Source organism: Meriones unguiculatus, chromosome 7, assembly GCF_030254825.1.
Source record: "Meriones unguiculatus strain TT.TT164.6M chromosome 7, Bangor_MerUng_6.1, whole genome shotgun sequence".
NCBI lineage: Eukaryota > Metazoa > Chordata > Mammalia > Rodentia > Muridae > Meriones > Meriones unguiculatus.
The window spans coordinates 25,553,444-25,568,583 of record NC_083355.1 but is presented as its reverse complement, the minus strand read 5'-3'; the positions used below and the strand labels follow the sequence as shown (position 1 = coordinate 25,568,583).

The window sequence follows — 15,140 nt, the reverse complement described above, 5'->3', positions numbered from 1 at the left end:
AAACCCCAGAAACTTAAGAAAAAGTAAGGAAAGGACTAAAGGTTTTAAGAACCACCCCTATAAACTGGGCATGGTGGCACATGCCTTTCATCTCAGCATGCAAGAAGCAGAGGCAGGTAGCTCTCTGTGAGTTAGAGGTCAGCCTATTCTACATAGTGAGTTTCAGGACAGACAGAGCTATGTAGGGAGACCCTGTCTCCAGAAGAAGAAAAAAAAATCATACATATTTAGAGAATTTTCATTTGTAAAAGTTGGTTACCTACTGCTTGGAAGTTAGTACTTTAAAGCATTTGTCTTGCTGCCTTTGGGATGTCAGGAGCTGTGTCCCATTCACTACTTCCATTAAAAAAAAAAAAAAGTCTTGAACAGTGGTGCTCACCAAATGTTTGTTGAATAGATTTGATCTAACTGCTGTTCTGTTGATAGAACTTTGTGACATTTTTCTAACTTTTGTTTTATGGTATCTGATTAAAGCTGTTTTGCCCTAGCATCCTGTTTAGGGTGATGTGATGGCCCTTTCTGTTACCAATAGTAACTACATTTGGTTTTACCAAGATCTGTTATGGTCTTGAGGGAAATAATCCCAGTGTGTTACAGTTCATGTGCCACAGTTTAGAGACTTTGAAGACTAAGCAGTGATTTATACAGTGCTTCATTTTCCTACATGAAAGGAAGAATAGGCTCTCCCTCTTCCCTATCTTTGACTAGGTTCTGTTCCTAGAAGCCCAATTCTTGTTGTAGGATATGTGATAGATTTTTAGAGCAGTTGTGCTGCAGACAGCAGCCAAGATACCAGTCTTCAGCAGAAACTTCTTTCTCTCCCTTGTACAATCAATATTAATAACCTGGTCTTCTGTGGGCTCCCCCCTGCTATTCCCTAAAACCATAGGATAAATGACTTTGTTTAAATGTGTCTTGCCTTGGTGTAATTTAGCTACATAGTACCTTTAATAAAAGGATATTTTATACTTTGTAATAATATTTTCTCAATATTAACACAGGGCAAATGATATTTCATTTTTGCTTGTTAGAATCAACTATGGTTTTCTGACTTTCATTTTAAGTGTACTCTTTTTTTTTAATTGTATTCTTTCTGAACAAGAAATAGATCGTTCAGGCTAGAGATGTTAGAATAATAATTTTGTCTTCTAAGTCCTTTTACCAGTCATTTCATTGTAAATATATCACCTGATTTTTGTGATCCTTTTTCCCTTTTAAGAACAGCCAAAGTAAGACATGTCTGAGACTCAGAGTCTAGGTAAGCTGATTCATCATCTCTATTTCTAGCAGAGATTTGCTACTAGACAAGACAAATTAGAGTTTTCCAACTGATTGGACTTGGTGGGTTTTTATATAGTTTTATTTATACAATATAATCTTGAATGGGTAAAGCAGAATAAAATAGACAGAAATATTTCCTATGACTGAAAACCCACATCTTTAGTAAAACCTACTGTTTGATTTTAGTGCATATGGAAGGTAAAACTGAAATCGTATAAGGAAAATGTAAATTTTCTTTTTAATGTGTGTGTACTTGTATGTGTGTAAATGTGCAGGTGGAGGGCAGAGGACAGTCTCAGTCATCCTCAGCAGCAGTAGCCATTTCCTGTGAGACAAAGGCCTCTCACTGGCCTGGAGTTAGCAATTAGGATAGTCTGGGATTCCAAGGAGTGCCACCATGCCAAGCTTTACCAACTGAGCCATCTCCCCAGCCCAACCAAAGAAACTTTTTTTTTTTTTTTACTTCAATAAAGGCTTTATCTTAAATATACCTGCTGGGAATTTCCTGGAGTCTTTTAGTCGTATCTTTTCTGGTGACTATTATATACTAGGAAAAGATTATACTTACTAATGGTGGGGGAAGCAATTATGTTTCTATTTGAAATTTTTTTTTTTTTTGAGACATAGTGACACTGTATAGCACAGGCTGTCCTCAAACTCACTTTCTTCTGCCTCAGCCCTCTCAAAGGCTAGGATTATAGGTGTATGCCAGCAGTCCCAGCAAGGTTTAAATTTTTAATCAAGGGTTAATACATGATATGGGAACAGAGTAAGAAGAACTTCTCTGAGGCTTAGGATTACAGTTCACAAAGCAAAAGGCCGTAAGCGGTGTGGTGGCTTTTTTGGTCTGTAAAAGGAGTTAGAATTTTGAGCAATTTGCCTTTTTATATTGTACCTTAGAACTCAGCTCTTTAATGTTGACTTAAAATCTTGCTACCAAATGGCAGCTCTTTTAAAGTATGCTCTCTGTGCTCTGGTTTTCGCCCCAAACCTTTATGTATACTTTTTACATAGTTTTACTGGGCAAAAAATAGGTATTACTGCATTGTAATCTTTTTGACAAAGGTCATCAGGAACTAAGGACATTCTCTTAAGATGGACATCCTGTCCAGCTTTTCCCTGTTTTGTCTACCTATGTGTTTTACTTTCCCTTTGACTCAGGAATTTGGAATGAATGCTGGTTTTCCTTTGTTCTGTTGAGTTTATTTAGATCCTTAACATAGTTCAATGCCTGACTAGACTGGCTGTCCATTGAGTTCCCAAGACTCTCCTTATCTACCTCCAAGTGCTGGATTCCCAGTCTAGGTCTCTGGTAACACTTTACCCAAAGAGCCATCTCCTCTGAGTGTTCCCCCTATCTGTTTCTCCCCTCTCCTATCTCTCTGTTTCATCCCCCCACCATCTCCAACACACACACCCATACAGAATCTCACTTATTCCTGGCCTCAAACAATGTGACTGAAGATGACCTTTTAACCGTTGGACGTTTCTGCTTCCACTTTCCAAATGCTGAGATTACTGACATGTGCTTTTTTGTTTGTTTGTTTTTTAAGACAGGTTTTCTCTGTGTAATGTAACCCTGACTGTACTAGCTTTGTAGACCAAGCTGGCCTTGTGCTCACAGAGATCTGCCTGTCTCTGCCTCCTGAGTGCTGGGATTAAAAGTGTGTGCCACCTGGACATGTGCTATTATAACCAGTTTATGTGGTGCCAGAATCAAATCCAGAGCTTCATGTATACTAGGCAAGAACTCCACCAACTGAGCTCCATGCCCAGCCTAGAATTTGGTTTTTTTTTTTATTTATTTTTATTTGTTTAATTTTTCATCAAATACACTTTATTCATTCTGCGTCCCCCCATAAGTCCCTCCCTCCTCCCCTCCCGATCCCACCCTCCCCCCTCCCGAATTTGGTTATTTTTAAGAAGGAATTTATATTCTGTGTTTAGTTTTTAGATAAGGCGTCTTGCTTCATTTAATCAGGAGATTATTTAGTTATAACCCTAAAGAAAAATATGTTAAGCTCAGCACACACATACATACATACACACCACCCCAAACCCACCACACACTACACACACACACAAAGAGGCTGGGAAGGTAGCTTTATGGTAGAGTGCTTGTCTATCCTAGTTGGAGGGGTTACTGGGGCTTTTCCTTTCAAAAAGTGTTTCTGAGGAAAATTGAGTTCCCTGATAGGTTATAGTAGTTAATTCAGAACACAATGTTTGCTTTTGTAGTATGGTAAATGCCCTGGAGCACATGAGCCTTTTCTTTTCCAAGTTATTGAATTTACCATACTCTATATCCCAGTAGTGAGTCTGACTCTTTCCTTTTATGTTTATTCTGTGGGCCCCCTATCTGGCCAATTTTTATTAGCAATAAGTATCTTAAATGTTTTCTTCCTATAAGACTAGATGATATTATGGGGTTATAGGCAGCTCTCCTTTTTTTGTGAAATGGTTTCAGTTTTTTAATTCCTTGCATGTGGGGGATGGAGAAATGGTTCAGCAGTTAAGAGCACTGGCTGCTCTTCCAGAGGACCTGGGTTCAATTCCAAGTACCCACATGGTAGCTCACAACTGCTATGACTCCAGTTCCAGGGATCTGACACTCTCACATAGAAATGTATACAGGCAAAACACCAATGTACAAAAAATAAAATTTTTATTCTTGTGTGCTAGACACACATACATAGCAATAGAGGTAATCTTTTTTTTTTTAAGTATTCTTTTTGTTGTTTTTGTTTTTTGTTTTGTTTGTTTTTTGTCTTTTTGAGACAGAGTTTCTTTGTTGTAGCACTGGTTGTCTTCTCTGTAGACCAGGCTGGCCCCAAACTCACAAGAGATCCACCTCCCTTTGCCTCCCAATTGCTGGGATTAAAACCATGCACCACCACTGCCCAGCTTAAAAAGTATTCTTAACTATACTGTGTGTGTGTGTTTGTGTGTAAGTAGGTGCCTGTGGATGCTGGGGGCTGGGATTCCCCCTCTGGAGCTGGAATTACTGGGGGTTTTGAGGCACATGAACTGGGTACTGAGAACCAAACTTGGGTCTCCTTTAAGAGCTGTATGGCTCTTAACTGCTGAAACATCTCTCGAGTGTGTTTACTATGTTTAGGTTTTGGTTCAGCCAGCAAGATGGTTAGTGGTTAAAGGCCCTTGTCCCCAAGATTGCTGACCCGAGTCGATTCTTAGGAACCACATGGTAGGAGAGAACCAGCTCCCACAGTGTGTTTTGTTCCTGGTGTGTGTGTACAACACTCCATACGATGAATGAATGAATCAATGAGTGAATGAGAATTTTTTTGTGAGTCAAAACTCCTACACTTGTTTGACTTGATATTATGATCTTTCCATTCTTTCTTCAACTAGGCCTATAAAAACTTTATACAATCTGTGTTTTCTCTCGCATCTTATGTATCTTGTGTGTGGGCACACATGTGGTGAGCCTTGGTAGTATTGGCTAATACCAGGGTCTACTTAACAAGGTGGTTGAATGGAATCTCCTTCCCAGGGCAAGCTTCTGAGTTGGAGTATAGATGCATTGCTTTTGCCCAGCATATTTTGTGAGTACAGGTTGATGCCTGTATGATTGTATCAGTAACTTAAAGTGGTGGATGGATTTTAGGGGAAGGAAATTACTTCCAGACCCCTAAATTGGCAGTATTTATTTTTATTTTGCTTTTTTATTTTATTGCTATCTGGAAAAGTCGTATCTAAAGTGAACATTATTTTATATCTTAACCTTTGAGACACCTGCTAGATCTCCTTAGAAACAAGGACAGTTTGTGGTAATGTATAACTTACTGCCTTCTGAGGAGGGCAGTAAGGCTGTAAACCATACCCTGATGCTTGGAATGAATAGGAACATTCTGCTGTTAACCAATTACATTTGGGGAAAAACTTGATAGTCTTTCATATACCTACTTGTTCATTGCTAGCTTAACTTGTAAGCATGAATCCTACCAGTCTATTTCTGTAAAACTCTAGCTTATGATGCTGGAGAAGAAGGAAAAAATGTTGCTTAAAGGTACTGACTTGTACACTAAATGCCACCTTTGTTTCAGAGTTTTCCACATATACAGTAGTTTGAAAAACAATTTAACTCTTTGAGGTGACACTGAATAGGCTGGTCTTGAGCTCCAACACTCAACTGATTCTTCTGCCTCAGCCTTCCAAGGAACTGAGACTGGAGTTATACACTGCCATGCTTGGGCTTGAATCTTGGTTAGAGACATATTTGGCTATGCCAGAAAAATACTCTACATCTTAGCTTGGTTTAGAGAAACTTAGTGAAGTGTCTAGACATAGATGTGTCTACCATTGTACATATTTGTGCACATTTAATTATCAGTTTTATATGTTAATTTTAAGGTAATCAAGCTGTGTCAAATAGGAAAATTATAGGTTAAATCTAAATAAATGCTACCTGCCTCAATTTGATTATTTTATTGGAATTTTATTATATAGAATTTAACTTGAAATTTAACTTTGATTTAGACTGGCACCCTGGCAGAAGCACACGGTAGTACTACTTTCTTTCTTTAATGCTACTTTCTCTTTTCATAGGTTTTTGTTTTGTTTTATCAATAATGGGCTCTCTGTGTGTAGCCCTGGCTGTCCTGGAAGTCATTATGTGGACCAGGCTGCCCTCAAACTCAGAGATCCACTTGCCCCTGCCTTCAGTAGCCACGTGTAATCCCAGCAGACAGAAACAGGATCCAGGGACAAGCCGGCTTATTAGGCAAAGAAGAATTGGCAGGCTACTGGATTCAGTGATAGTCCTACCTTAGTAAATGAACGGGAGAGAGATGGAAGATACCTGACATCAGATTTGGCCTATGCACATGTATATATAAGAGCAGGCTCACCTGCACACACACACGCACGCACCCACTCACGTGAACACACATATATGCTTGCATACCACACATGCATATATATACCTTTATATATACATATATAATAAGCAATTACATATCTATGTAAGGGTATGCCACAGTTTGTATATCTGTACTAACTCAGTAGTTCATGGAGTTTAATTTACCAAGTAGAACACACTAAGGAAAAATATATCCCAAAGATTCTAGCTATTTAACAAGAGGCTGATGGAACAAATATTATTGAGTGCCTGCCATGTTACAATTGGAGACACAGGGAGATGCTATTCTCCCATGGAACATAAATTTTAGTGGGGAAGACGAGACGCGTGTGGAAATACAAAGCAAGGCAATTTTAGTTACTGTCAATAAAGGAAAAAAGGAAATGGGCTTAGAAGTGAGGACTGCCCCAGAGCTGGTGATCAGTAAGAGGATACCTTAGGATACTACTATTTATGGGACACCTAAATAACAGGAAGGAGTCAGCTATAAAGACCTGATGGAGCCATGCCTCACCTGATGGATACCATGCCTCAGCTATCTAGTCCCAACACTTAGGAGGCCACGGCAAGAAGCTCACAGTGAGATGAAGGCCAACCTGGGCTACAGAGTGAGACCCTATCTCAACCCCTGTCCTCTATTGGGGGAACATGAGGAGAGAAAGCTCTGTAGGCTGAGGAGAAAGTTCATGTGCTCAGTAGTGATTTGTGCCAATAGAATTAAAGATAAAATAAAGCATATTGATTAAAAAGAACTGCAGGCATTGTTATGAGGCAGAGAGGCCATGGTGGTCAGGACTAGAAGGCTTATTTTACTCAGAACAGTATAAACTGTATGTTGAGGTAGGTCTCTGGGTTCTTTCTCTATTGTTCTCCAGCTTTTTTCTTTCTTGCTTTTTTCTTTTTTGAGAGAGGATCTCTTATCAAGCCTGGAGCTCACCTACTTGGCAAGACTAGCTAGCTATAGATGCAGGGATCCGCTTCCTCCTGCCTCCTGAGCGCTGGAAGTGTGCATGTGTGCTGCCATACTCAGTCTCTATGAGGGTGTGGGGATCTGAACTCAGGTCCTTATGCTTTTTTTAAAAGCCAGCATCAGCCAGGCATAGTGGCCCAAGCTTTTAATCTCAGCACTTGGGAGGCAGAGGCAGGTGGATCCCTGTGAGTTTGAGGCCAGCCTGGTCTACAGAGTGAGTTCCAGAACAGCCAGTAGTGTTATACAGAGAGACCCTGTCTCTAAAGACCAAAAAATAAAAAAATAAAAAGGTGGGGGGGACAGATTCATAACCCTTGTCCCCTGCCAAGTGCCACCCAACCTGAGCAGGCAGAGCAAGCCTGAGACAACCCCGCCTGGTGCCACAGGTCGCAGGTAGGCAGACCATGCCCAAGATAATCCCTGCCCTGTGCCAAGACATGGGTGGGGCATAGCACTCCTGAGACAACCCCAGACACCCAAAGGGCCTGATGGCCACTAACATGAGCAAGCAAGAAGTAAAGAGATGGAAGAGAAAGAGAAACAGGATGTGTACACAATAAAGAGAGACAGAACTGGAGATTCAAGGGTAACGAGGAACAGCCTGATATGAGTAGCCAAAGACCCCACCTAAGGCCATGGTGAGGTCCACGGGCCATGTCTAGGTCTGTGGCCCTGCAGCAGCAGGGGTCTGTTACCACCAAAAGCCAGGTGGATGTCTCTGGTTTGGGCTGCCACCTGGGGCCATGTTGGTGTCAGAGGGCTGTGCAAAGCTGGCCTCGCCCGTTACCAGCTTCAGAACTCCAGAGAGCTGGCCCTGCACTTTACCTGAGCAGCACAGTAAAGCTGGCCCTGGTAGCAGGAGCATGGAGAGTTGGCCCTGCTCCTTGCCAGCTACAGCATTGGGTGGGATTGCAGGACCAGTGCTGGAGAGCTCACCCTAGTGGTATGGGTGCAGGGGAGATGGTGAGCTCAGCTACCCCCCAGGCCCAGATTCAGGCTTTGAGGTGGCCCACCCCAACATTTACCCCATCTATGATCTACTGGAGTATGTGAAGAGGCTGGTCCTGCAGATCCAAAGCTGTATGACACAGGTAACAACAGGCTGTCCGAGAGCAGTTCCAGTGAGGATCCAGTATTGATAGTGGAGCAGAAGCCAGAGGCCCCAAACCAGACCAGTGACTCATTGCAGAGAACATTAACAAGAAGAGATGTGTGGACAAACGGTATACTGTGACACGCTATAGCTTACACAACAAGATTTTCCTTTTCTTTTGGAGAGAGAGCTTGCAAGAGCAGAGGGCAGATATGAAGGGAGATAAGTGGGATTGGGGTGCATGATGTGGGATTCATAAAGAATCCATAAAAAGTTAAATTTTAAAACAGCCAGAATCTGGCACAGTCTATTTATACTTTAGGCCCTTCTACTCCAGGAACCAATGTTATTATATCATTTCCATTAGTAAAATCTGATGTAATGTAAATTTTTTTTCCTCCTGGTGTAACTTTAAACTCTGTGACATCTTTCAGCACCATATTGACAAGGTCATAAATGCTAGAGGTGTACCAACAATTTTTTTTATCACAATGTGAATTGTTGATCCTATACATTTTTCCATAAGCTTTAGCCTCAGAACTGCATTGTGTTCATGGTTGCATTGGCTGCCGTGGCCACGCTAGAAGTAGCTGGATTTTTGTTGTTGTTTTGTTTTGTTTTTGTTTTTTTTTTTTCAGCCTCTAGATCCATTTACTATTGCTAAGTCCTTCTATAGGTACATAGGATACTTTTATGATCAAAACAAAAAAGCAGTAGTCTTACAAGATTGTACAGACTATAAACTGGCTAGAGACATACAAGAAATCCCATCCTTTCCTTTGCTGATTGAGATTGCTCTTCAGTACTCGTAGTTTCATTTTAAGAAGTGTCTCTATATTAAAAAAGAAGAGCCTGTGTTTTTAATATTTCATTAGATTAGACCAAACATACAGAGAGTTTACTTTTAAACTCACTCAAAACTCACTCAAATATGTCAATATGTCAATATGACCTGTCCCCAAGGTAATGAAAAATTACCCCCTGGGCTGAATATGCTGGAGCACACTAACAGAAGAAACACACTTCTTTTAGGTCACATTAGCCTCTTGAAAATGAATATACCCAAGTCTTTTATATGTTTTTGCTATTTTTTCTTTTTAATCAACAGTGTTGTTTTTGGCATCTTATATTTTAGAAAATGGAAATGTCTCTCAGGTTTAAAATAGGTATGGCCTTGGAAATTTCCTTTAGAAATTGTTCAAGCTGTTAAGAAAGGCAGACTTTAAAGTTCTTAACTGCTCTCTGTCAGAAAGCTCTGTTCCAAGCTCACACTATTCCTAGCTCATTTGTGCTGGGCATTATCCATTGTACCGCGTGGAGGTGCCAATATGCACCTGTTTTGGCATGCAAAACAAGTTTTATGGTTCAACTTAGTATCTTCATGATAGTGTTCCTATCATTTAAAAACTGGTGGACATAAGGCTAACTCGGGTAACATGTATGCAGCGCAAGTGAGATATGTCTGTGTGAACTGATTTGTTTATTTAATTCTCCGGATGAGTAGCTTAGATTGATGATGAAGGAACGCTTATGAAAAATTAAAGAAGATAATTGCACAAGCTGTCTGCTTTACACTTCCCAGAGATATTGTCTTAGCTCAGCGAATAGCATGCATAAACTATTGGCTGTTCTGTTTACTATTAATGGAATCTGTCTATATCTATCTTGGAAGAATTCTGATTGTATAAGAAGTTAGCCCAAATTAATTATTGACTAACCCCAACCAATTAGCCCACTTGATTTATATTGCTAAAATGAAGGAAATTAGTCAATCTTTCTTCCTTTGTGAAAGAAAGACACACTTCATCCTGGCCAGAACCCTCATTTCCAATATTTATAATTTATCCAAAAAAACAAATTACTGATTGTCATTGCAACACACACCCGATGTTCTTAGTGTTATTTGAAAGCCTGTTTTAGAGGTCTGTCAAAAAGGAACAACAAAAATCAGAAAAGTTAACTAACTTAATGTACGGGGATATTTTTACTGAGTGAGTAATACCTCTGTTTCGTGACACTATGCTAGATGGTAAGGGGTGGACACAAAGAGCAGATAGAAACGATTTCTAAGTGACTTTAGACTCTGCTACAGGCAGCAGGGTGTTTGTAAGCCTACAAGAAGGCGGGAAGAGGTGGTCCAGCTGAAAGTGAGCTGTGCAGGCTCAGGCCAAAGCACTGTTTCCACACGATAGCATTAATCTTTTCCCTTCCACACTTTAACCTTCTAGTTTAACATATATATATATATATATATAAATTTATAAATATATATATAAATATATATATTGAAATATATTTATTTCAATAAATATCATACACACACACATATATATATACATATATATATATATATATGATATTTATTGACTTAAATCTCCTTCCAGAAGATGGTTGGTGATGTCAGGGTCTTAGAGTAGGGCTAGGAAGCTTCCCATCAGAGGTGGACACAAGCTAGTAACCCTGCCTCCAGCATTGGAGCTGAGAGGAAGGTACTGAAGTACATTTTTTCTGTGTAATTGCCACAGAGGTCTTTCCTTATAGGTCAGGATTTTATAAAATCTGCAGAAAAATAAATGGTGGTACATAAAGGCACCCTCAGTTTAGAGTTGTCAGTGCAATAAAGTTTGGTAAGCTTGGGAAACTCATTTTCTCATTAGAGAACGTGGGTGGTTGTGTCTTAACTTGTTTGAAGCTGTGAACAATATATTTTGGCTCTAGTTGTCTCTTGCAAGCATTCTCAAACTATGGCCTTCAAATAGGTCTCTTCTTCCCAAGACTGTTTTTGTTGAGCTTCTGCAGCAGTTGGCATGAAATGCTGTCAAGTTCATGCAGCACCAGGTTACCTTGCTCATGGACGCTTTGCCCATGGTGCCCATTATGAGTGAAATTAATTAGACTTCTGTTATCCTAGCCAATTTTCCTCCCAGCAGGTTATATGGTTAGAGCTGAGATCGAGTCTCCAATTCTCTTAGGTGCTGTGCTGGACATTTAAATAAGTGGTGTTTTATTTTATTTTCTCAAAAAAATAAAAAGGGGGGGGGGGGAAATGGCCAAGACCAAAATAATATTTCTTTTTTAAAACATTATTTTAATTTTTTAAATAAAATCACTTTGTTGTAATAAACTAACAAAAACATCATGCTGCTAGATTAAAGTAGGCATCCAAACAAACACTTGCCCAATCCTAACAAAATAGCATTTCTTTCTCATAATGGAATAATATTCAGTGGAAAGAAACTAGGGAATTAATAAAATGTCCTTCGAAAAAGATCTTTTTTCTGGACTTTTTTTTTTTTTTTTTTTTAATTTGTATTTGTTGAAATGATAGGTATTGAGCCTGGGGCTGAGAAGGCTCTCTGCTACCCAGTCCAGGCCCAGCCCTGCAGATGGTTGCTTGGTATATGAATTTGAAGGTTAAAAAGCAAAATAACTTCAAAATCAGCTTAGATCAGTATTTTGTGATGACTCGATGTAGAGTGTAGCCTCCAACACACGCCTCATGAGCCAGGTTTTAAGCTCTTACCTCACATGTAAAATTCACATCTTCTTAGCTGGGCTGCCCAGAAACAGGAAATCCGAAGCATCATTCTCAGCAGCAGTGATAACTGGGATGTGTAAACTGCCTAAGGGATATTACTTGTCCTAGACAAACGAGTCTATGAGACTGGTGCTCACGACTTGAACAAGTTTGCACAGGCCAGTAAATGCGGTGGTTTGAAAGGTTCAAGGAAGCAGCTTGCCATGTTTATAAGACAGTTAACTTCATCTGTGACAGCGAATGGTGCTTTCGTTCTGAATACTTCTAGGGTAGTGTTTATGACCAGTGGAACATTTAATTACGTTTATAAGTATATTTATTCTGGGTAGTATAAATATATCTTATTAACACTGCCAGTGATATTTTAAGCAAATATTTGTGTGTTGAATTACTTTTGATTTCTTTTTCTTTTTCTTTTCTGTTATTTATTTATAGCATTTTCTACCAGGATTTGTGGAAGACTGGAAAAATACTCGGGAGACAGCTCAGTCAGTAAACATGCATGTAATCATGAAGGTCTGAGTTCTGCTCCCTAGCACCCATGAAAAGCCAGCACTGGGGAGGCAGAGACTGGAGGTTTCCTAGAGAGCTAGCCTAGTTGAATCTCTGAGTTCTAGTTTCAGGGAGAAATCCTATCTTAAAAAGTAATGTGGTGAGCCATCGATGGTACTGTTTATCACCTTCTGGCACGAAGGCGCGCGTGCGCACACACACACACGTAAAATATAATAGTTCAGCCACGTAATGCTGGAGCACACCTTTAATCCCAGCACTTGGGAGGCAGAGGCAGGCGGATCTCTGTGAGTTCCAGGTCAGCCTGGTCTACAAAGTAAGTTCCAGGACAGTGAGAGCTACACACAGAGAAACTACCTCAAAAAAGAAACAGAAAAGCTCAGAGAATTATAGCAAAGAGGCAAAGAAAATTCATGAAATTTAAACTGATGTAGATTGAATGCATCATTACATATAAAACAAAGCTTTTAGAATAGGAATATACAGTGTCATTTTAAGAGATGAGTCAAAAATTTTGTCATAGATCGTTTAAGTAGCATATTGGTGAGATAGCTCAAGAGGGTAAGTACTTACTTACAATGCAAACCTGACTGCCTGAGTTCAATCCCTGAAATCCATGTAAAATGGAGAAGAGAAAACTGACTTTAAAGAGTTGTCCTCTAACTTCCACATACATAGCATGCATGTGCTCACACACATATACTCATTTTTGCACACACACACACACAATACACTATCATCATAATTTTTAAAATTACTTAAGCCAAACAATTTAAAGAATAGTAGGTACTCAAGCAGCTTTGTATCATTTTATTTGCTTCCTATCATCCTAATTTTAAAGCAAACATTGGAGGGCCTGGAGAGATGGCTCAGTGGTTAGTAGCACAGGATGCTTTTCCAGAGGATCTGGGTTCAATTCCCAGCACCCACATAGCAACTCATAACTGTTGTAACTCCAGTTCCAGGGGATCTGGTTTCCTCTTCAGGTCTTCTTGGGCACCAGCCACATATATGTGTACAATAGGCAAAAATTCCTATATACACAAAATAAAAATAAATCTTTAAGAACAAAAACATGAGAGACAAAGTGTCTTCTATTCTTTTCAAATCCCATTTTCTCTGGTAACAACTTGTCATGTTTTTGTTATTTTTGTTTTTTCTACAACATGCTTTAATCTCTACCAGTGCTTACATTTGCAGAAATAATGTACTACACTTATCTTTTCATTTGTTTGTTTGATTGATCAGTTTACAGCCTGACTAAAGGTCCCTCCTTCCTCTCCTCCCAGTCTCACCCTTATACCCTTTCACTTCCTTCCCTTTCTTCTCAGAGAAGAGGAGGCCCCCTATGGGTACCAACCCACCCTGGCATATCAAAGCACAGCAGACCTAAGTGCATCATCTCCCATTGAGGCCAGACAGGGCAGCCCAGCTAGAGAGTAGGGCTTATCTCTTTCAAACACCTTTTTGGCACTCTGTTTGATAACCATGGTGTTACAGATCTAGTTGTTAAATCTTAAAAAGAGTTTTCCATTATGTGGAAATAACTCAGTTTACTCACCTGTCCCTTACTAAAGGGTTTTTAGTTAGCTTCTGGCTTTTACTGTGTCACATTGGCACTCTACCGTGTCTTGTGCATAGTGTAGAATTTCTCTAGGGCAGTGGCTCTCACTGTGGTTCCAGGGCTAGCAAAGCAGGGTCACCTGGGACCTTGCTAGAAATGCAGTCTCTTGGGCCCATCCCAAACTGCTAAGTCAGAAGCTTGGGGGTACTATAAACATGCTTCTTAAGAGGTAATTCTGTTGCCTTCCAAACCTGGCAATCCCTGCTGTAGTGTGCATTCTGTTCAAAGTGGGAGTACTAAATTCTGTGGCATGTGTACTTTAAACCTTGCTAGATATGACCAGATTCCTACACACATAATATAATTTGGTTCCTCTGCCTCCCAAGTGCTGGCATTAAAGGTGTGTGCCACCATCGCCTGTCAAGTATACTTCTTGACTCACTGTCTCACCAAGAGTTTGAGAGAGTCTCTGTGGCTGTCCTGTATCTCTGCAACTTTGCATCCTTGGACATACATTTGTTTGTCTGTCTGTCTGTTTGTTTTGAGACAGGGTCTCATTGTTCACCCCTGGCTGGCCTAGAACTCTTTATGTAGACTACACTAGCCTTGAACTCACAAAGGTCTGCTGCTTCTGACTCCTGTGCGGAGACACAGGTGTATAGTAGCACACATGTCCTAACTTACATTTTTAATAATTTTTAATTTTTATTAATTACAATTTATTCACTTTGTATCCCAGCTGTAGCTCCCTCCCTCATCCCCTTCCAGTCCCATCCTCCCTCCCTCTTCTCCTCCCTTGCTCCTCCCCCAATCCACTGATAGGGGTGGTCCTCCTCCCCTTCCATCTGACCCTAGCCTATCAGGTCCTATCAGGCATTTTTAACAATTTTATTACACTTATTTGCTCTATTTTGTAAAAATGCCATGCCTATACTACAGCACACATGTGGTCTGAGGACGTCATGTGGGACTTGGTTCTTTCCTTCTACCTTATGTAGTCTAGGGCTGAAATCAGATCAGTAGGCTTGGTGGCATGCTCCTTTATCTGCCAAACCATCATAATGGTCCATGACTTAATATTTTAAAAATAATTTGAGTTGGATTTTATTTACTAGTAGTGCATCCCATCAAAATGTATGGCAGCTGTTTGAAAGGGGTTTGGGGCCATGAGAGAAGTGTAAGTTAAAGGGACTTGGGAATGTGTGCTGACAGAAATTTGATACGGTTGAAAGGATTATAACTGTCCTAAGAATGTATATTAAGAATTTAACCATGTGGAGTAACAAAGAAAGTCCAATA

At 40.0% G+C, this 15,140-nt stretch overlaps 1 protein-coding gene and 1 pseudogene across 1 annotated transcript in view; one reads left to right on the top strand and one right to left on the bottom strand.

Annotated features, from left to right (window-relative positions):
• The window catches only part of Spop (speckle type BTB/POZ protein), a 77,472-nt gene that overhangs the window by 39,208 nt on the left and 23,124 nt on the right, over positions 1 to 15,140 (top strand). The gene's annotated exons all lie outside the window — the stretch shown is intronic.
• Positions 8,538 to 11,093, bottom strand: LOC110551214 (U6 snRNA-associated Sm-like protein LSm5; annotated as a pseudogene).